Below are 20306 nucleotides of genomic sequence, written 5' to 3' on the forward strand. Positions count from 1 at the left end.
TGAGCCAAGCTCAGGCCTCTACACTCCAGCCTGGGCGACAGAGTGAGATCCAGTCTTGATAAAAAAAAAATAAACAGATAAAAATAAATAAATTTACACTTTTAACTTAAATGCAACTATTTTCAACAGAAACCATGTTATTACTATAAATGGAAAGCCAGTATCACTTTTAATAAATAGAAAATGATGATAAAACAAATACAGTAAAAACAAAATTATGTTATTATGTTTTAGCTACATGGTGTTGCCAGCCAATGTTCTGAGCCTAGCCTCAGAGCTCTCTGCTAAAAAGGGAGGGCAGCCAGTGTTGGAAAGTTGTTAAAGACATACTAGAAATTTCACTGACACTTTCTCCCTTAGACAATCTTGGATTTGGTAGTATTGAAAGGGAACCAACTTTCTCACCATGTGAGCCAGGGTTATGCAATGGCACTGAAAGTCATCCTGGGTCCCACTCCACACACTGGGAAGCTCTAGGCTTGTCCACCTCTTGCAGGAGTTAGAGCACAGTGGCCAGCTAGTGCCCTGTTGCTGCAGCCCATTCTGGTAATAACAACCCTTTAGAGATTGCTTGGTCCTTTCCTATTCACAAATTGTCATAATGGGCACCATCTAACATGAGTCTCAGAGCAGGAATTATCTCCATTTCTGAATGAGAAAAGTGAGGCTCAGAAACGATAAGAGACGTGTCCATAGTCACAGAGCCAGCTCCACAGGGCAGATCCACAAGTCAGAGACTTGACACCCACCCAGACGCCTTTTCTACTCTACCTGCATCCATCCCACAGTTGGCAGCCCTTGCTGGGCAGTGGGGAAAGAGAAAGGATGGTAATGTGTTATCTGCCCGTGAGACCCTTGCAATCCCAAACAGGAAGCAGGCAAGTCAGCAAATCACTTAGATTAAGAGAGGTGAAGAGCTTTAAAATCTAGCCTGTAAATGCCTGAACTGCAGTTTCATTTTCTGTAAAAGGAGTTGACAGGCTGGATGTGGTGGTTCACACCTGTAATCCCAGAACTTTCAGAGGCCAAGATGGGAGGATTGCTTGAACCCAGGAGTTGGAGACCAATCTGGGCAACATGGTGAAACCCTGTCTCTACAAAAATATATAAAAATGAGCTGGGTATGGTGGCATGACTGCATACCTAGCTACCAAGGAGGTTGAGGTAGGAGGATTACTTGAGCCTAGGAGTTCAAAGTGTGAGTGACAAAATGTGACCCTGTCTCAAAAAAAAATTAGCCAGGCATGGTGGTGTGCACCTGTAGTCCCAGCTATTGGGAAGATCATTTGAGCCTAAGAGGTTGAGACTGCAGTGAGCCATGTTCGAGCCACTACGCTCCAGCCTGGGCAACAAAGTGAGACCCTGTCTCTAAAAAAACAAAACAAAACAAAACAAAATGGGAACAATAATAGTACCCATCTTACAGGGAATGAAGATTAAATGAAATGTGTGAACACAATGTCTGGCACAGAGTAAGTGCTAAAAAAATGTTTATTACCCAGGAAGTACAAAGAACAGAATCAGTACAAGTCAAGAATGAGTGACTAGGGGGAAGGTGGGGTAGACATAGTTTGATTTTTCACTGAGGAAAAGAATGACTATGTCTTGGAGGATGAAGATTTTGGTGGGGAAAGACTCTTCTGACTGTCCCTGTCTTCCTCTTCCCTCTCTCCTCACTCCAAAGAAAGGTGAGAAAATTCAGGCTTTCCTCTCCCTCCTTCTCCTCAGGCCTCTGAATGACATTTGACAGGTTTTTCAGATCCTGTTCTGGGCATTGCTGCCCAGAAAAGTCTCCCCTTTAAGTCACAATTCCAGGCCTTTTTTTCTCCAGCTGCTGTCCAGATGGAAGGCTGGGGCTCAGGTCCAACTGCCTGCACCCATCTTGGCACTCTAAGAATTCCAGATGTCTTTGGAAGTCCTTGCCCAGCTAACAAAGATGCCCCTTTGCTGAGGGGGGCACTGAGAGCCATGTTTGCATGTCTCCATCCTTCCCAGTAGCTACAGATGATTGGACCAGGATGGGGACCTGTCCCATTCTGAGCCAATCAGATCCTCTCCTGGGAGTTTGGGATTGGATCTGCCAAGCCCCACGTTGTCTCTCTCCGTGTGGCTGAAACCAAGAGATACAATACTGGAACTACAGGTGGCTTGGTGCCTGAAAAGGCAGAGATGTTCAGTTTGTGGAGACAGAAAGGCAAAGACGGCCAGCAGGGTGCAGAGAATGGCTGCTTCAAGTTCTCTTGGCCTCCAGATCCCGCCTTCCTGAAGCTAATGCTTTTCCTTCCCCTTAGTTCCCGGGAATCCCTTGTATCCTCATAATAAACCCTTCTTTATTACTGAAGCTGGTTTGAGTGGGTTTCTGTATATAAGCAAAGACCTAATTAAGACAAGAGAGAAGCTGGGAGCCGGAGGTTCGCAGATGAACAATCCTGAAAAAATAATCACTGTGCCTGCGTCGGAGGAGCCCAGTACAGTGGGAGACACCGAGTAAGAGATGTAGACTTTGCACAGATGTGGCCGAGGGAGGGTGGGCTAACTCTGCCCGCAGAGGGGTGGAAGGGCTCCGCAGGTTTCACAGCAAAGGTAGCAACTGAGCTGATTTTGAAGAATTAAGGACGTTCTCCATGGAGACAAAGTAGGGGTGGGGAGGCATTACAAGCAAAGGGAACAGCAAGTGCAGATGCACAGAGACTCAAAACAGCCTGGTGTGTTAGAGGGACTGCCAGGAGTTCAAAGTGTGGCGGGGAAACAGGGGAGACAGGCAGTTGGGTGCACATCATAAAGGGCTTTGAATACCATGATAAGAAGCTGAGGCCTTTTCCTGTCAGTGATGGGGAGCTATTGAAGTATTTTAAGTAGCAGGGGGTGACAGGGTCAGTTCTGCGTTTTAGAAAGATTGTTCTGGGGCTGCCTGGAGAAAGGGCTGGAAAAGGCAGGGACCAGTTAGGAGGCTGCAGCACCCCTCATCCAGTCCCTTCATTCACCCAACAGCTCCCTGTGTACCTACTATGTGCTGGGGTGAGGCAAAACAGGATTCCTGCACCCACAAAGTCCATAGTCTGACGTGAAAGAGACACAACGGAAAAGCGATTCGAGTGCGCTGAACATTATAACGAAGAAGTACAAGGTCCTCTGGAGCGGGGTGCTGTTTACTGTCTAGTTTTTAGGCTTCCCTGCGGAAATGACGTTCGAGCTGGTATCTATCTGAAGGATAAGTAGGAGTTAGCAGGGCCCCGAGAGGGGGCGTGCATTCCAGGATTGGGGACAACACGTGTGGAAGTCCTGCAGCTGAGGGAGCGGGAGAGTGGCGGAAGAAGACACAAAAAGGTAGGCAAGAACCAGATCCCACAGGGCCTCGGAAACTGCGTCAGTGCATCTGGCTTTCATTCCAAGAAGGCTGGGAAGGGTCCTAAGCAGGGAAATGACACAATCCAACGTTGATCCTAAGAAGATCATGAAAGAAAGCGGGGCAAGAACAAATGTCAGGAGACCAGGTAGGAGGCTGCCACAGTGGCCCAGGTGAGAGCCAACGGTGGCCCGGAGGGGGCGGTGGGCAGCGAGAGGGTCCATGGACTCAAGGCAGAGATTCAGGAGGACTAACTGGACTTGCTGAAGACTGGCTATGGGGGTGCGGAACGGGGAGAGGGAAGTTTCCAGGGGAACTTCCAGCTTTCCAGCTTGACCAGGTGGGTGGATGGGGTGCCAGAGATGAACTGGGGAGCCTAAAGACAGAGCAGGTGCATGTGGGAGAGTCCAGAGCCGGGTCTGGACCTGACCTGAAGCTGACTGTGAGACATCTAAGTGTGGTCCAGGAAGCAGTCACACCTGCAGATTGTTGGAGCTTTTTTTTTTTTTTTTTGAGACAGGGTCTCACTTTGTCACACAATCTGCTGGAGTGCAGTGGCACAAACACAGCTCACTACAGCTTCAACCTCCCAGGCTCAAGCGATCCTCCCACTTCAGCCCCCCAAGTAGCTGGGACTACAGGCACATGCTACCATGCTCAGCTAATTTTTGTATTTTTTTCGTAGAGATAGGGTTTTGCCATGTTGCCCAAGCTGGTCTTGAACTCCTGGGCTCAAGTGATCTGCCTGCCTCAGCCTCCCAGAACTTTGAGGAGGTATGAGCCACCGCACCCAGCCAGACCTGCAGATCTTGAACCCAGAAGAGATCATTAAAGTCAAGAGATTAAATGAGATTACCTGGAAGGTAGGAAGGGAGGGGGCAAAACAGTGGGAAGAGGGATTGGGGCAACTTGAGGAGCCATGGTAGCAGCAGGACCTAGGGGCAGAGTGACAAGGGGCTCTGAGCTTGGCAAATCAGGACCATGAAATGCAGGGGTTACCTTCTCTCAACCCCAGAAGGCACCAGGCTCTGGCTTTCCCTCTCCTGGCAAAGCATCATGCCCTTAGCCTGGATTCTTCCCGGCTGCCACAGCCCTCCCTTCCCCACTGCACTTCTTCCCCTTGGGCAAACTCTAAGCTATCCTTAAACCCAGTGCAGGTGGCCGCTCCTCCTAGGTGGAGAATTCCCTGGTGTATTCATTGCTCTGCAGTTGGACAACCTGGTTTTGAATCCCAGATCTACCACTTGATAACTGTGTGACTTTGGACAGATAACCTCAGTTTCCTCATCTATACCCGGAGATGATAACAGTACCTACCTCATAGGGCTATTTGAAGATGAGTGTGTAAAGTGACGGGCAGAGAACTAGCACACAGTATTCACTAAGTAAGTGTTATTCTTACTAACATCCCACCTACCTCAGGATGGCTAGCCATGCCCTCTACCTCATTCTTGGGAACTGTTTGCAAGTCTGTGTCTTACCCTGCCTCTTCCTGCCCTACACGATTTGTAGGGCTATAAAATATGCAGAGCCCAGTGCTAAATGAAAACGCAGGACCCCTTGTGCAAAGTTACTAAGGATTTTAAGACGATGTCAGCAGAACATTAAACTAAGTGTGGGGTCCTTCTAGGCACAGGGCCCTGCGTGACCATAGACTCTTGAAATCAGCCCTGCTCCCACCCCCAGCCAGCCCTGGGCCTGGCCCAGAGTTGATGTCAGCCCCCACACAACAGAGTAAAAATGCCAACTGACATTGAAACAGGGCTTTTATGATTTCCACGTGAAACTGCACTTTATCCTTCTCCTAGATATAACATTAACTCTATTTTATAGTTGAGGACACCAAAGTTCAGAGATGGGTATGCCTTCCCAGAGATCACCCAGCTCAGGAACTGCAGAGCTGGGATGTGAGCACAGACCAGCCTGGTGCCAAAGCCCTGCGTCTTGCCCTCTGGCTCCCCAGGGAGGTTGGGAGAACCTGGCCCCAAGGGCTGAGCTTCGTCAACAAGGCTGCGATGCAGCTTAGACTGGAGAGAGGGAGCTGGAGGGACTGGGACTGGCCCCCCCTCCCTCCTGGAGCCAGCCACATAAACAACTGGTTCCCTGGGACTGAGGCTGTGGCACTGGGAAAGGGGTAGGAGAGGGCAAAAAGTCATTCTCAAGAAGGCTCTGCCTGAGGGCCACAGACCCTAACATTCTGGGGAAACCTAATCCTGCCTTTTCTGCTTCAAACCCTTTAGGGATTGCCACTGGCCCCAGGACAAATTCCCAAGTCTTTAGTATCCTGCTAGACTAGGAAATCTGGCTGGGCTGTCCTGGGCCTGCCCACACTGCCCTCCCTCCACCACTCCAAGCCTGTTCTCACCATCACCAGGGCCTCAGACACACTGTTCCCCTCCCTCATCCCTTCTTCTTTGCCTCTACAACTCCTTAGCACCCTTCATGACTCAGCTGAGACGTCCACCTCCAGGAATCTTTCCCAGACTACAGAGGGCAGGAGAGCAACTTCAGTGACAGGTTCCAGAGCTCCCCTGAGTCCCTCCTTTCTACACATGTCACATGTGTAATTACTTGATCTGGGTCCTGTCCCCTCTAGAATGTCTGCTCCATGAGGGCAGGGGCCACCTGGCGCATAGAGCCTGATATATCAGAGGTACCTGATGGAGTGAATGCATCCTCCCGCCACAGAGGCAAGAGGGCTGGGCATTCTTTCCCCCTTTTTCTTCTTTCCTCCCAGACCCTCCTTTTCTTGTCTAGGCTTCTTGAGCTCAAGCTATGAAGAGCCCAAACTTGCAAAGGGAAGAGAACCATCATACAGGATGCACCCTCCCCCTGCCAACCCTGGACTAGGTACAGTACATCTGGTTACTACATTTAACTCCCTACCCACATTCCAGATGGGGTGGGGCAGTACGAGTAGAAATTATTCTTTTCCAGAGGAGACTGAGACTTAGGAGTTGAGGCCACCTGCCTGAAGTGATAACAGTTTGGAAGCGGAAGGCAACAGATTTTAATCCTGTTTGTCTGATGCCCAAGTGCGTGGTCTCTTCTCTGCCCCAAACCACACAACCCCTGTGACTCACCATTCCCAGCAAGCTCACCTCCAACCAGAGCTCTCTTGTTTCTAACCCCCGCCTTCAGTTCATACACACTCCAGCTGGTAAAGCTCTTCCATCAGGTCAGCGATATACCAGTGTAGGAGACAGCCCCACTGTCAGTGAGAGGCCAGTGTAGAAGTCACTCCTCCCTTGGGTCAACAAAATGCCAGTGTGGGAGAAACACCCCCATCATCAGCAAAATGCCAGTACAGGAGACGCATCCTGCACCCCAAGTCAGCAGATTGCTAGCAGGAGAGACAGTGCCACAGTCAGCAAAGGGCCAGTGTGAGAGACACTTCCCTCCTCTGCTGGACCCCAGGACATGGACTAGGGGGTACACACAGAGAGCTCTCCAAGGTGGTGCCCCTGGAGTGAGAGGAGGCCCAGAGGCAGCTGTTGCCTGGGAAAGGTTGTGGCTGGGGAGTGGGGCAGAGTCAGGTGAGAGTTCTCACAGGGCACTAATGAAATCAACCACCAGCCTGCTCCCCCCTCCCCAGGGACCCTCCAGGCTCCAGCTGATGCAATGCCCAGGCCAGATAATTGTTTTCTTCCCTCCTTAAAGGGCCAGCTGCTATTGCAGCTGCAGACATCACCCAGACCCTTGACAGACCCCACAGAGCTCAGCATCTGGGCAGCAAGTTGGGAAGCCCAGAGAGTAGCAGCTTTAGGCCTGGGCTCCTCACAGTAAAATCCAATTAAAGTCCAGAGACCAGAAGCATCGTTGAGCAAGGAGGGAGGGAGAGAGACTAGTTAAGACAGTGACACAGGCCACACGCCCTGAGAGAAGGACCATGGTCCCTGCTGGGTCCTCAGCACATGTCTCCTGCATGCCGGCCCCCAGCAAGTACTTGGCACAGGGTTTGCTCATGAGTTCGGCAATGATCTGCTGAGCCCTCCTGAGTGCCAGGCACTGTGCTGCGCAGCTGAAATCCACCATTTCACTCACTCCTTCCTGTTACCAACATAGCAGCTGGGTTTGTTTTACTGAAAGAGTCTCAGAGAAGGGAAGTGATTTCCTCAATATCACACAGCCAGAAAGTGGCAGAGCTTGGGTTTGAAGCCAAGTTTAACCAACTCTGGGCTTCATACCCTGCAAGGGGTCGGGTAAGTGTAGAACCCCAGGGCTGAAGTCCCTAAGCAAGGCAGTCAGGCACAGAGGGTAGAAAAGGGGTCTGTGAGCACTAAACAAACACTAAAGGGCATGGTGCTTGGTTTAAGCACAAGTTGCATGGGCCACCTCCCCAGCACGTTCTTGCCCAACCCACCCACCCCTCCTCCTCAACCAAGAATGCCCCATTAAGCTACCCACATGCCCCTAGGGACAGTTGGCAGCTGCCTGATTACAGACTAATTGATGGCTGGCAGCAACTATGGGGAGGGGGAGCTGGGAGATGGCTCATTAACCCCTTGGTGACCAGGTTCAATCCTCCTCCCATGACTTCAGGCCCCAAACCCAAGGAACCCAGACTGAAGAAGTCATTATGGATAGAGGACAGGACCAAAGGGGCAGTAGCCTGCTTCCCTACATCCTGATAACATCCCTGGGGCTAGGGCTGGACACTAATATTCACCAGGTGTCCAAGCCCTGAAGGGCCACATTCAAACAGGCCCCAGGTGGCAGTGCCAGCCAGTGCCCCCCGTTCTCTAGCCTTGGTATGCCAGTTGCCCACCCCATTCCAGGATCCTTCCTGTGCTTTCAGGACCAGGACACTGAAGAAACCCACTCCTCAGGGCTGAGTTGTCCAGAGGTGATGGTGACATGGGGTCCAGGTACCCAGGTGGCCAGTCAGGGAAGAAATCCTCCCCATGAATGACAGAGTGCCCAAGTTGCCCATCAAGGGTCTTGCCAAGCCTCCCCGGACCCTGGGCTCTGCACCATTCTGCTGACCAACTGCTTTCCCTGTTTCCCAAAGCCCCTCTTCCCACCCTAGGGCTGGAGTGAGCAGCACTCCTTTTCTTTTATGGGGCTCGGGGGGAGGGGGGTCCTCTGGCTACGACAACGACAACGATGTCACGTTGGGAGGAAAAAGTGGCTGCTTCTCAACCAGGGCACAGGCAGGAGGGAGAAAGGCAGGCTGCCTTCCAGCTCCCTTTCCAGGAGGGATTTTAAGCACTTTCCAAAAATGCCATGCCAGGCAATGCTGTTGAGGGTCCCAGGAGCTCTGAGCAGCGGCAAAGAACTCAAGACTCTGGGACCCCCTCCCCATTTTCCAGGCTTCCCCAAACACCCCACGTCCCTCTCTCATCCCTTAGCCCCCGCCCCAGAGCTCTCTCACACCCTGTGCTCATCCCCCCACCTCCGCCCCTGCACACACACATCCCTACGTTGCGCTTCAGGGCCAGAGACCCCTCCCCCCGTGGTTCTCCAGATCTCTGCAGCCCCCTCCTCACGTCCACTCCCAGGCGAGCAAGGCCTGCTGACTTACCCGAAGGTGGGGCCGGGGTCCAGACAGGGAGGGGGGCTCCGCAGGCCGAGGCGGCTCCGCAAGGCGGGGCAGGTGCTGCCCCGGGACCCCGCCCCGCGGACCCGGCAGTAGGCGCGGCCCGGCCCCAGGCGGGCGCGGACTCCGAGTGGGTAGGCACGCGGGGCGGGGAGGGGCGGCGAGGGAGGCTCACGGGGGCATCGCCCGCCACCAGGGGGGCAGCTCCGCTCCGCCCGCCTGCGCTGCCGGCTCCGCGGCAGCCACCGTTCTCAGTCGCCGCCGGGTGCAAAGCCCAAGCTCCGGCTGGCGGGAGGCGAAGGGGAGGCGGGGCCTGCTGGGGGCGGGGCCGCGGGGATAGGCGGGGTCAACGGGCCAGGCCTCGGTGGTGGGCGGGGCCTAGGGGAATCCGGGGAGTTTGGCTTGCCGGGTTGGGGGAGACCCTTCATTAATGAGGCATCGAAGAAGCAGTGTTTGGGAACGCCTCAGGCCTCTACAAGTCCCCAAGACGCTCCTGCCACCTGCCCGGCCTCCTCTCTCCACCACCACCCCCATCTGTTCTTTCTCATCCTTCTCTTTGGGGCACCTCCCAGGACCTCACAGGCACCGCGGTGCCCCCTGCCCTATCCTGGACCAGTTCCAGGAACGTCAGATGGTGAGAAGAAGAAACGACTTACAAGTCAAGTCCCTCTTACAGATGGAAAAACTGAAGCTCAGAGAGGAGAAAAGACTTGCCCAAGTGCCTGGTATGAAGAGAAAGACTATACCGTCCCTTTCAGACAGAAGGATGCAGAGTGGCCGGCCCCGAAGTCAAGGTTGACCTCCTTGCCCTGCACTCTCTACTTCCTCTAGAGCAATGGTTTTCAACTTAGGGCGATTTTGTCCCCCAGGAACATTCGACCCTGTCTGGAGACGTTTTTGGCTTTCCCAATGAGGAGGTTGCTACTGGCATTTCATAAGAAGAGACCAGGAATGCTGCTACACGCCTGCCATGCACAGGATAGCCCCCGCGCCAGAGCATTGTCAGGCCTAAAATGTCAGCAGCTTTCTGAGGCTGAGAAACTCTGTTCTAGGGCTTGGCATCTGCCTAAATAAACCTCCAAATGGACTCCTGGAGGCCTGGGTTCTTCTGCAGCCCGGGAGGATACTGTATAAAGTCTTTCCTAGGGTGATGCCTGCCCCAACTTGTCTATTTCACCTTGCTTAGGACTGATCAGTTCCACTCTTGGGCTCCGTGGTTTTGAATTCATTCCACTCATTGACAGAGAGGACAGAATAATTAATATTTGCTGGAGGCATGTAAATCCAGTAGCCTCCCTGCTGAGGGCATGAATGAAAATGTAAATGGAGGCCTGGCGCAGTGACTGAGGCTTGTAATACCAACGCTTTGGGAGGCCAAGGTGGGTGGATCGCTTGAGGCCAGGAGTTCGAGACCAGCCTGGCCAACATGGTGAAACCATGTCTCTACTAAAAACACAAAAATTAGCCAGGCATGGTGTCCAGCACCTGTAGTCCCGGCTACTCAAGAGGCTGAGGTACGAGAATAACTTGAACCCAGGAGGCAGAGGTTGCAGTGAGCTGAGGTCTCACTGCTGCACTCCAGTCTGAGTGACAGAGGGACTCTGTCTCAGAAAAAAAAAAAAAAAAAGAGTAAATGGGGAGTTAGAAGGTGGGGAGAAAACGGAAAATTATTGGGATTAAGGCCTCCTTCTGGGGATAGCTAGGAGACATAGTCATCCTATGCCTTCCCTACTTGACTGGTCTGTGAGAAGCATAAACTGAGGCCCTACAATGTGAAAAGCCTCAAGGTGGGTCCCATAGCTTGTCAGAGGTGGAGTTGGGACTTCTGATTTTATTTATGTATTAATTAAAGCTTTGTCATCATCTATTCTACTTCAGGCCTAGGCCTGGAACTAGGGACTGGGTGGTGGAATGATTGCTCTGGAGCAGCAAGGGGGACTAGATTAGGGGAGGCAGGATAGAGGCCAGGGCAGGACCTGGAACAAGGGTGGAGGTGAAGGGTGGGAATGCAGAGAGAGGAATCAGGCTGCCCCTGTGCTCCTCCCTGGCACCTTTCACAGAGACACATTAACCAGGGGCTCCGTTTGTACATCTGATGAAAACTTTGCACTCTCTCTGGAGAAATGTGCAACGTACAGTTTGCTTATAATTTCAGTAACTCCAAAGTTCTGTACTGGCTACCAGAAGAATTAGGTGGGAGGTGGGTGGGGAGGGGGTTGATTCTTAAGTGTATATAGAATAAACACACAGAAATAAAAAGTCCAGGAAGAGGCCGGGTGCGGGGGCTCATGCCTGTAACACCAGCACTTTGGGAGGCCAAGGTGGGCAGATCAGGAGTTCAAGACCAGCCTGGCCAACATGCTGAAACCCAGTCTCTACTAAAAATACAAAAAATTAGTCAGGCGTGGCGACTCACACCTGTAATCCCAACTACTCTGGAGGCTGAGGCAGGAGAATCACTTGAACCCAGGAAGCAAAGGTTGCAGTGAGCCGAGATCATGCCACTGCACTCCAGCCTGGGCAACAGAGCAGGACTCCGTCTCAAAAAAAAAAAAAAAAAAAAAAAAAAAAATTCAGGAAGAAAAGTAATGAAAAGGGATTTGTTTTAGCCGATACTAAAACATACTATAAAATCAACGTATTTTAAATGGCATGGTATTGAAGCAGCACTAAACTGATCTGCGGAACAAAGTGGAGTATGGAAATGGATCCAGCCCCATAAAGGAATTCAATCTATGATAAGCACTTTATAGCCCAGCACAGCGGCTCATGCCAGTAATCCAAACACTTTGGGAGGTCAAGGTGGGTGGGTCACTTGAGACTAGCCTGGGCAACATGGCAAAACCTTGTCTCAAAAAATAACACAAAAATTTAGCTGGCCATGGTTGCACATACCTATAGTTCCGGCTACCAGGGAGACTGAAGTGGGAGGGTTACCTAAGCCTGGAAGGTCAAGGCTTCAGTGAACTGTGATCAAGCCACTGCACTCCAGCCTGAGCAACAGAGCAAGACTCTTGTCTCTAAATGAATCAATGAATTAATAAAAGACAGCACTTCAGACAAATGGGAGGGGTTCTGACAGGGAGTTGGGAGAGGAGACAAGACTTTCAACAAATGGGTGGAATAACCAGCAAGCCTTTTGGGGAAATTATAAAACGGTGTGCCCTTATTCTACACAGCAATAAATTTCAGGTGGAGCACATATTTAATACCATAATGTATCAGAAAAAAAGACATGAGTGAATATTTTAATAATCTTAGAGATAGAAAAGACTTTCTAAGCATAATGAAACCTAGAAGCCATAAGAGAAAACATGGAAATGTTTGACTACAAGACTTCTATACAGAAAAACGGCCATAAGCCAATTTGAAAGACAAATGACAAAACGGAGGGCATCAATCTTGGTTGCCCTCCACTCTGTCGCCTCTTGCCCGCCAGCCCCTCCAAGCTGAGATGGGGATGAGCAGGAGGGACGGCTGGGGCTGTGAGAGTCGAGACCGAGCACCTGGCAGAGGCTTCTCCCGTGGCGCTCTGGCCAGCGCCCACGTGTTCAGGGGCCGGGAAGCCCCGGAAACCCCAGGCGGGCCATCTGGGTCCTCAGCAGGTGCCTTGGCACAGCGGTGCTGAAGTCCGCCTGGAGGCTGCTCACCACTTCCCTCGCGTGGCCATCCTGGGTACTTCAACGCTCTGTTCTGCTCATGCCCCTTCTGAATATCAAGGCGAGAATTTAAAAATAAATAAATAAATAAATAACAACTAATTTTTCGAGGTAACTAACCATGTCCCAGGCGTTGTGCTAAACACTTAACCTAGCGTGTTTCATTTTCCCCTCAAAACAACTCTTTGAGGTAGGTCCACTGTATTCTCATCTCCATTTGATGGGAGCAAACTGAAGCTTGAAAAAAAGTGACTTGTCTAAGTGGTGACACCAGGATGTAATTCCCCATTCCTGGTCTCAACTCTTAATGTATAAAGCCAGTCTTTGGGGAAATTCAATAAAACAAACTTTTTTGAGGTTTACCTTGATCCAGGTCTTTTGCAGGTGCTGGGGATTCCGAATTGAGGAAAATAGTCATCAGAGGTGACAGGAGAGAAACACTCCTGATACAGCGAATTCTGATAGCTACAGAGGACTCATTCACCCCGGGAAGGGCTGGAGGCAGTGGGGAGGGATCCTGTGGGGCTTGGGGGAGGAGCAGTGATCTATGCGCTCTGAGTTTGGGGGTAGGGCACAGATGGAGCTGAATAAAGTACACCAGGACCAAGCTAAGGAGTTTGGGCGTGAAGATTTTTTGAGAGGTTTTCCATGTTTCACTTGGTTGGGTCTAGGGACAGCCAGCATGCTCTGCCAACCCAACCTGCCTCTTTTGCAGATGCCTCCGTGCCCCAGTTCAAGGTGCTCTCAGAAACTTGGAGTCCCTCTTGACTCCTTCCTCTTCCTCACTTCGATCCACTTAATTGTCAGGGTTATCCAGTCTGCTTCCCAGTTCTTCCTGGGTTCACCCACTTCTCACTATCCCTCTTGCCTCTCCTCTAGTCCAGTCTGCCTTTCTGTCACTCCTGAATTCAGCTGCTGTCAGTGACTTGGTCTCACCACCTTCAAACTTTTACACAAGAGAAATCCTTCTAAAACAAATGTGACCAAATCCCCTCTCCTACTGAAAATTCATTGATTCATTCAATAAATGTCAAGTATTAATTATATTGATATGCAGCCCTCATCTGGGACATCCCACAGTATCTGCATCTAAACACATTCAGAATAAGCATCTCCCCTGCAGGCTTCCCTGCCTTGGTAAAGAGCATTGCCACCCAAATCTTATTATATGTTGAGTATTCAAGATATAATTATGAGCCAAACATGGAATTTTAAAGCCTATAGAGGTGACAGACATGAACCAAATGGCCCCCTAAATAATTGTGTAATGAAAACTGGGCTAGATGCTATGGGAGGGCCTGACCTAGCAAGGGAGATCTTCGAATGCTCCCCAAGGCATCCCATCTGAAGTTTGAATAGCAGTCAGCCAGGTCAACAAGCCAAGGATGTGTCAGAGCTTATGCAAAGGCCCTGAAGTTGCTTCTCTGAGTTTCTGTTTCCTGAGGCCTCCCCAGAAGGCAAGCAGATGCCAGTATCATACTTCCTGTACAGCCTGTGGAACTGTGAGCCAATTAACAGCCCCCCTCCTTTTTTTTTTTTTTTTTTTTTTTTTTGCCCAGGCTGGTCTTGAACTCTTGATCTCCAGTGGTCTGCCCACCTCATCCTCCCAAAGTAATGGGATTACAGGTGTGAGCCACCAATCCTGGCCTCCCTTTTCTTTATAAATTACCCAGTCTCAGGTATTTCCTTCTAGGATGCAAGAACGGACTAATACAGTTGGCAAATAAGTGATCACCTCAATCATCCCATCTGTGAAATGGTAGGGATAGGAGATAGCTAGATGATTTTTAAGGTTTCTTCTGGTTCAAACATGCACAGGATTCCAAGTGTTGAGGTCAGTAGGACTCCAGACACAGAGAGAAAAATCTATGTGTTCTGAAAGATTTGGCAGAAGCTCCTTGGAGGCTATTCGCTATTCATTCATCTGTCTTTTACTGAGCAGCTACTCTGAGCCACATGCTATATTGGGGGTGGTAGGGTAAACAAGACCTATCCCCAAAACCAGTGTGGTGGTGCACATAGGTAATTTCAGCTACTCAGGAGGCTGAGGCAGAGGATTGCTTGATTCCAGGAGTTCAAGGCTGCAGTGATCTGATTGTGTCACTGCACTCCAGCCTAGGTGATGGGGTAAGGCCCCATCTCTGAAACAAAAGAAAAGCCCAGGCACGGTGGATTTACAGGCAGTGATTATGTCTGTAATCCCAGCACTTTGGAAGGACAAGGCAGATGGATTGCTTGAGGTCAGGAGTTCATGACCAACCTGACCAACATTGTGAAATTCTGTCTCTATTAAAGATACAAAAAATAGCCAGGTGTGGTGGCAGTTGCCTGTAATCCCAGCTACTCAGGGGGATGAGGCAGGAGAACCACTTGAAACTGGGAGGCAGAGGTTGCAGTGAGCCAAGATCACACCACTGCACTCCAGCCTGGTGACAGAGCAAGACTTCATCTCAACAAAACAAAACAGAACAAAACAAAAAAACCATCTCAGGGTCTCAGGTTTGGTAGACCAAGGAATGTTTCTTAAAGGATGTAACAACTAAGAACTAAGATAAAACCTCAGGCTGGGTACAGTGGCTCACGCCTGCAATCCTAGCACTTTGGGAGTCCGAGGCAGGCGGATCACAGGTCAAGAGATCGAGACCATCCTGGCCAACATGGTGAAACCCCATCTCTACTAAAAATACAAAAATTGGCTGGGCATGGTGGCGCATACCTGTAATCCCAGCTACTCGGGAGGCTGAGGCAAGAGAATTGCTTGAACCTGGGAGGTGGAGGTTGCAGTAAGCCAAGATCATGCCACTGCACCTAGTGACAGAGCAAAACTCCATCTCAAAAACCACAAACAAACCTGAAAGTCGGGTAAAAGAAAGCTCCCTCCTCTTGGATTTTTCACTTTAGACTTTACCATTGCACCCTCAGGGTCCATTCCAGGAACAAAGGCCCAGGCAATCGCAGTTGCATTTCCTAGGTTCTGTTGAATTTTCCTTCTTCTCTGAGATCCTTCTTCTCAATGTTCCCTCTGGCCTCATCTTCTGCTTCTCTGCCAGGGCTGGGAATAGGGTCAGAGAAAAGGCACAGAGGAAACAGAAGTAGGGAGACAGTCACTTATGGGTCACGCAATGTGCTCCTGGCCCTCTTCCCACTCACACCCCAACTCTAGCTTTTCCCCGTACTCTGCTGCCATCTTGCTATTCCCACATGTGGCTTCCTCTGTTTACGGTGAGCCTTGCCAACACTTGACTGAGGAAAGTTTGCTCCTGCTGAGCAAAAATGTCGCCTCTGCCTGGAAGTCTACTGCTTTCTCCAGTCGTCCCTGGCCTTCTCCCTAGGCCAGGATGGTGCCCTGTGCTGTAACAGAATGGTGAAGACTGCACGGTGGTTAACAGAGCAGGCTTTAGCATCAGAGCCCTGCTGTGCTGTTTATCATCTGTGAACCACTCTCTGAGCCTGTTTCCTTCCACATGCCTGCAAGGTGGTGCTGGCATCACAGGGGAGTTGTAACAATTAAATGAGAAAATGTATGTGAAGTGAACAGTAGTGATTGATACATACACCAATCAGAAACACGATATAATAAAGACTGGAAAATAATTAGAACACATAAGCACTTTAGAAGATGCATAAACAATAACAATAGCTACCACTTACAGTAAGTGGTTATTGTTTATACTTCTGAAGTGCTCATGTATTCTAATTATTTTCCTGCCTTTATCTTCATTATATCATAAGTTTCTGGGAGCAAGAAGGAAGAAGAAGAGGAAGGCGATAAGTGACATTTAACCAGCATTACGACATGTCTGGTAAATAAATAAAGAAATGATAATTTCATGGGAAATGTTCTGGGCAGGAAATCTGGAATCCTGAGCTCCAGTCACATGGTCCTAGTGATGGTACAGTTTCTGCCTCACTCACATTCACTTTAAGGGAAAGCTGCCCAGACCACAAACCCTGCTGGGGCCATTCTTTAAACCACTTGACCCCTGCAGCTTCTAGAGTTGAGCAGCTAGGGCCAGCACCATAGTCAACGATTACCAGTTCATATATTCGTTGCTGACTTCTGACCAACATTGTATACTACGGTGTGAATGTGTTCCCCAAGGCTCATGTGCTGGAAACTTAATCCCCAATGCAACAGTGTTGAGAGGAGGGTCCCAGGACGTGATTAGCTTATGGCGGCTCTGCAGTCATGAATAAATTAATGACGTTATTGAGGGAGTGGGTTCCTGATAAAAGGATGCATTCAACCCCATTTTTTCTTCTCTCTCTTTTTCTCTCTACCCCCTCTCTGTCCCTCCTCATGCTATTTAGCTCTCTTGCCCTTCACCTGCTGCCATGAAACACACAGCAAGAAGGCCCTTGCCAGCTGTTGACCCATCAACCTTAGACTTACCAGGCTTTAGAATTGTAAGAAATATATATCTATACTTTACAAATTACTTAGTCTCAGATATTCTGTTATAGCAGTACAAAATGAGCTAAGACAGCCTAGCACAACAATCTAAGATGGGCCAATCTGAGGCTTTCTTGAGCCAAGAAACAGAAAGACATTGTTGTCTAGGCACAGTGGCTTACACCAGAAATCCCAGAACTTTCGGAGGTCAAGGTGGGAGGATCAGTTAAGCCCAGGAGCTCAAGACCAGCCTGGGCAACATAGTGAGACTTCATATCTATAAAATTTTTTTTTTCTTTTTTTATCTCTTCATCCCAACTTCAGTTAAAAAAAAAAAAATTTAAGTAGCCAAGCATGGTGGTACATGCCTGTATTCTCAGCTGCTTTGGAGGCCAAGGTGAGAGGATCACTTGAGCTTGGGAAGCAGAAATTGCAGTGATCTGAGATCACATCACTGCACTCCAGCCTGGGTGATAGAGTAAGACCCTGTCTCAGGGGAAAAAAGGGAAAAAAGAAAAGGGAAAGAAATTATCAGGTGACAAAGGAAGTTGAAGTAAAGAAGTCAGAGATAGCTGGGTGTTGTGGCTTATGCCTGTAATCCCAACCCTTCGGGAGGCTAAGGCAAGTGGATTGCTTGAGTCCAGGAATTCAAGACCAGCCTGGGCAACATGGCAAAGCCCTGTATGTACAAAACATTATCCAGGCATAGTGACGCAAGCCTGTAGTCCCGGCTACTTGGGAGCCCAAGGCAGGAAGATTGTTTGAGCCCGGGATGTGGAGGCTGCAGTGAGCTATGATTTTGGCACTGTACTGCAGCCTGGGTGACAGAGCAAGACCCTGTCACACACACACACACACACACACACACACACACACACACACACACATACACACACAAGTCAGAGACAAGTAGGTCTTAGCCAAGAAAGCCATGTGCAGGCCCTAATAAGAAGGAGCAGAGACCTGGCCAGATACGGTGTCTCACACCTGTAATCCCAGCACTTTAGAAGGCCAAGGCAGGCAGAGCAACTGAGTTCGAGAGTTTGAGACCAGCCTGATCAACTTGAAGAAACCCTGTCTCTACTAAAAATACAAAATTAACTGGGTGTGGTAGCAGGTGCCTGTAATCCCAGCTACTCAGGAGTCTGAAGCAGGAGAATTGCTTGAACCCAGGAGGCAGAGGTTACAGTGAGCCGAGATCACGCCATTGCACTCCAGCCTGGGCAACAAGAGTGAAACTCTATCTCTAAAAAAGGAGCAGAGACTAAGAGAAGACAGAAGCCTGACTGCAGGTAGAGGGGAAAGGAGCAATCCTGTCCAGTGATGAGGAGGATCGAGGAGATAGTGAGTCCTAGTCCTGTGTCCTTCCTCCTGCCTTTCAATACAAGAGACTCCTTTGGACTTGAGCTAAATTAGGTAGGCTTCTGCAGCACAATGAGCCTGACTCTACTGTGCTATTCTGTCAAGTCCCTGCCCTATCTGAGCCTTGGTCTGACTAGATTATCTCTAAGGTCCTCTCCAGATCAGTGTTCTTTCTGAACACTGTGTAGAGGGAATGGTTTTTAGGTTGTTGGCACCTGAGTTTAGTGTTAGTTACAGAGTGCCACTGACATCCTGGCTCCCAAAATAGCATGGTGGCTGGTTAAAGAGTCTGTTAGAGGATTCAGCACACACCTGGCTATGAACTTGAGAACCGCTGATGCAATTCGACTCCTCCTTCGATTGCATCTTTTGTTGGATCACAAAGGAACTGAGGAACCAGGGCTGATGTTTCTCCAGTGTCTTTTGGCTGCTGAATGCCCTACCTGCCCCCTTAATACTTTTCTGGACCCACTTCAGCATTTCAGAGGATTTCAGTGCCAAGTCTGCTCAAAAACAAAAGTGCCACTCCAGGAAGAATTTGAACAAAATAAGTTTCCTTCTTTGGTATTAAGATTTCCTGCCTTCCAGCTGTTTGGCTCTGAGCCTGGGCCCTGCCTCCTTATCTTCCGAAGCTAACAACTATGTGGATAATAATACTCTCTTGCTTTTGTATGGTGTTTTGCACTTTTCAGAGCATTTTCACGCTTATCATCTTATTTGATACAAAACCTCAGGCAGGATGGAAAGAAGGAGAGGCAGAGGACAATACCTATCACTTCTCCCACTCCCTCTACCCTCTTAAAACAAATTATTTTAAAATAATGTAAAAAAATTATTTTTTGAGATGGAGTCTTCTCACTCTGTCGCCCAGGCTGGAGTGCAGCGGCGCAATCTCAGCTCACTGCAACCTCAGCTAACTGCAACCTCCACCTCCCGGGTTCAAATTATTCTCCTGCCTCAGCCACCTGAGTAGCTGGGATCACAGGTGTGCGCCACCATGCCCAGTTAATTTTTTTTAAATTCTTTTTAGTAGAGATAAGGTTTTACCGTGTTGGCCAAGCTGGTCTCAGACTCCTAACTTCACGTGATCTGACTGCCTCAGCCTCCCAGAGTGCTGAGATTATAGGTGTGAGCCACTATACCAGTCTAAAACAGGTGGAAATATTGAGATTGAACTTGATTAAGTGACTTGCCCAGGGTCACAGAGCAGGCTGATGGCTGAGTAGGATCTATAAGGTTTTACAATCAAGGATCACACTTAAATGTTTACAGTCATTTTCTCAGGACCTGCCTAACCCTATTTTGCAAAACATTGCTAGCCATGGCAAGGGACCTTGAAGAAAAGTCATGTGCTTGACATGCATGCCCCTTTGGGGCCTGGAGGGATCATTCATAATCTTAACCGTGTACCCCCTACAGAGACTCAGCTGTCCCAAGTGGCTCAGAAAGCACCAGGAGGTCACAGAAGCAAGCTAGGTTGGATGTAAGGGTTTCATTACAGTTCCTTGGGTAGTGGTAAGAATAAATTGTTGAAAAACACTGTTTTCTTGTTTTTCTTACAGAACTCTTGGTGGAAGACAGAAAAGATTGAGAATCATCAGTCTATCTCTCTCTCAGTATCTCTAAAACAAGGAAGCAGGGCCAGATGCAGTGGCTCATGCCTGTAATCCCAGCACTTTGGGAGGCCAAGGCAGGTAGATCACTTGAGGTCAGGAGTTTAAGACTGTCCTGGCCAACATGGTGAAACCCTGTCTCTACTAAAAATACAAAAATTAGCTGAGTGTGGGGGCGCATGCTACTAGTAATCCTAGCTACTTGGGAGGCTGAAGCAGGAAAATCGCTTGAACCTAGTAGGTGGAGGTTGCAGTGAGCTGAGATTGTGCCACTGCACTCCATCTTGAGTGACAGAGCAAGACTTCATCTCAAAATAAAAAAAAAGAAAAGAAAGCAGAGGTAATAGTCTCTGCCTCTCCTCCCTCCCTAAACTCTACTCTGCAGCAAGGACAT

The 20306-nt window shown here is 49.5% G+C and overlaps 1 protein-coding gene across 2 annotated transcripts in view; it reads right to left on the reverse strand.

The window, feature by feature from the left end:
• The window catches only part of RIMS3 (regulating synaptic membrane exocytosis 3), a 39042-nt gene extending 29853 nt beyond the window's left edge, over positions 1 to 9189 (reverse strand). Inside the window, exon 1 of one of the 2 annotated variants that reach the window (XM_039473542.2) lies at positions 8871 to 9189. The gene's annotated coding sequence lies outside the window, so the exon portion shown is untranslated. The remainder of the gene's footprint in view (positions 1 to 8870) is intronic. The other variant, XM_010347531.3, reaches the window with a different exon arrangement.
• Between the last annotated feature and the right edge of the window lie 11117 nt (positions 9190 to 20306).

The sequence above is a fragment of the Saimiri boliviensis genome, chromosome 11 (genome assembly GCF_048565385.1).
Source record: "Saimiri boliviensis isolate mSaiBol1 chromosome 11, mSaiBol1.pri, whole genome shotgun sequence".
Lineage (NCBI taxonomy): Eukaryota > Metazoa > Chordata > Mammalia > Primates > Cebidae > Saimiri > Saimiri boliviensis.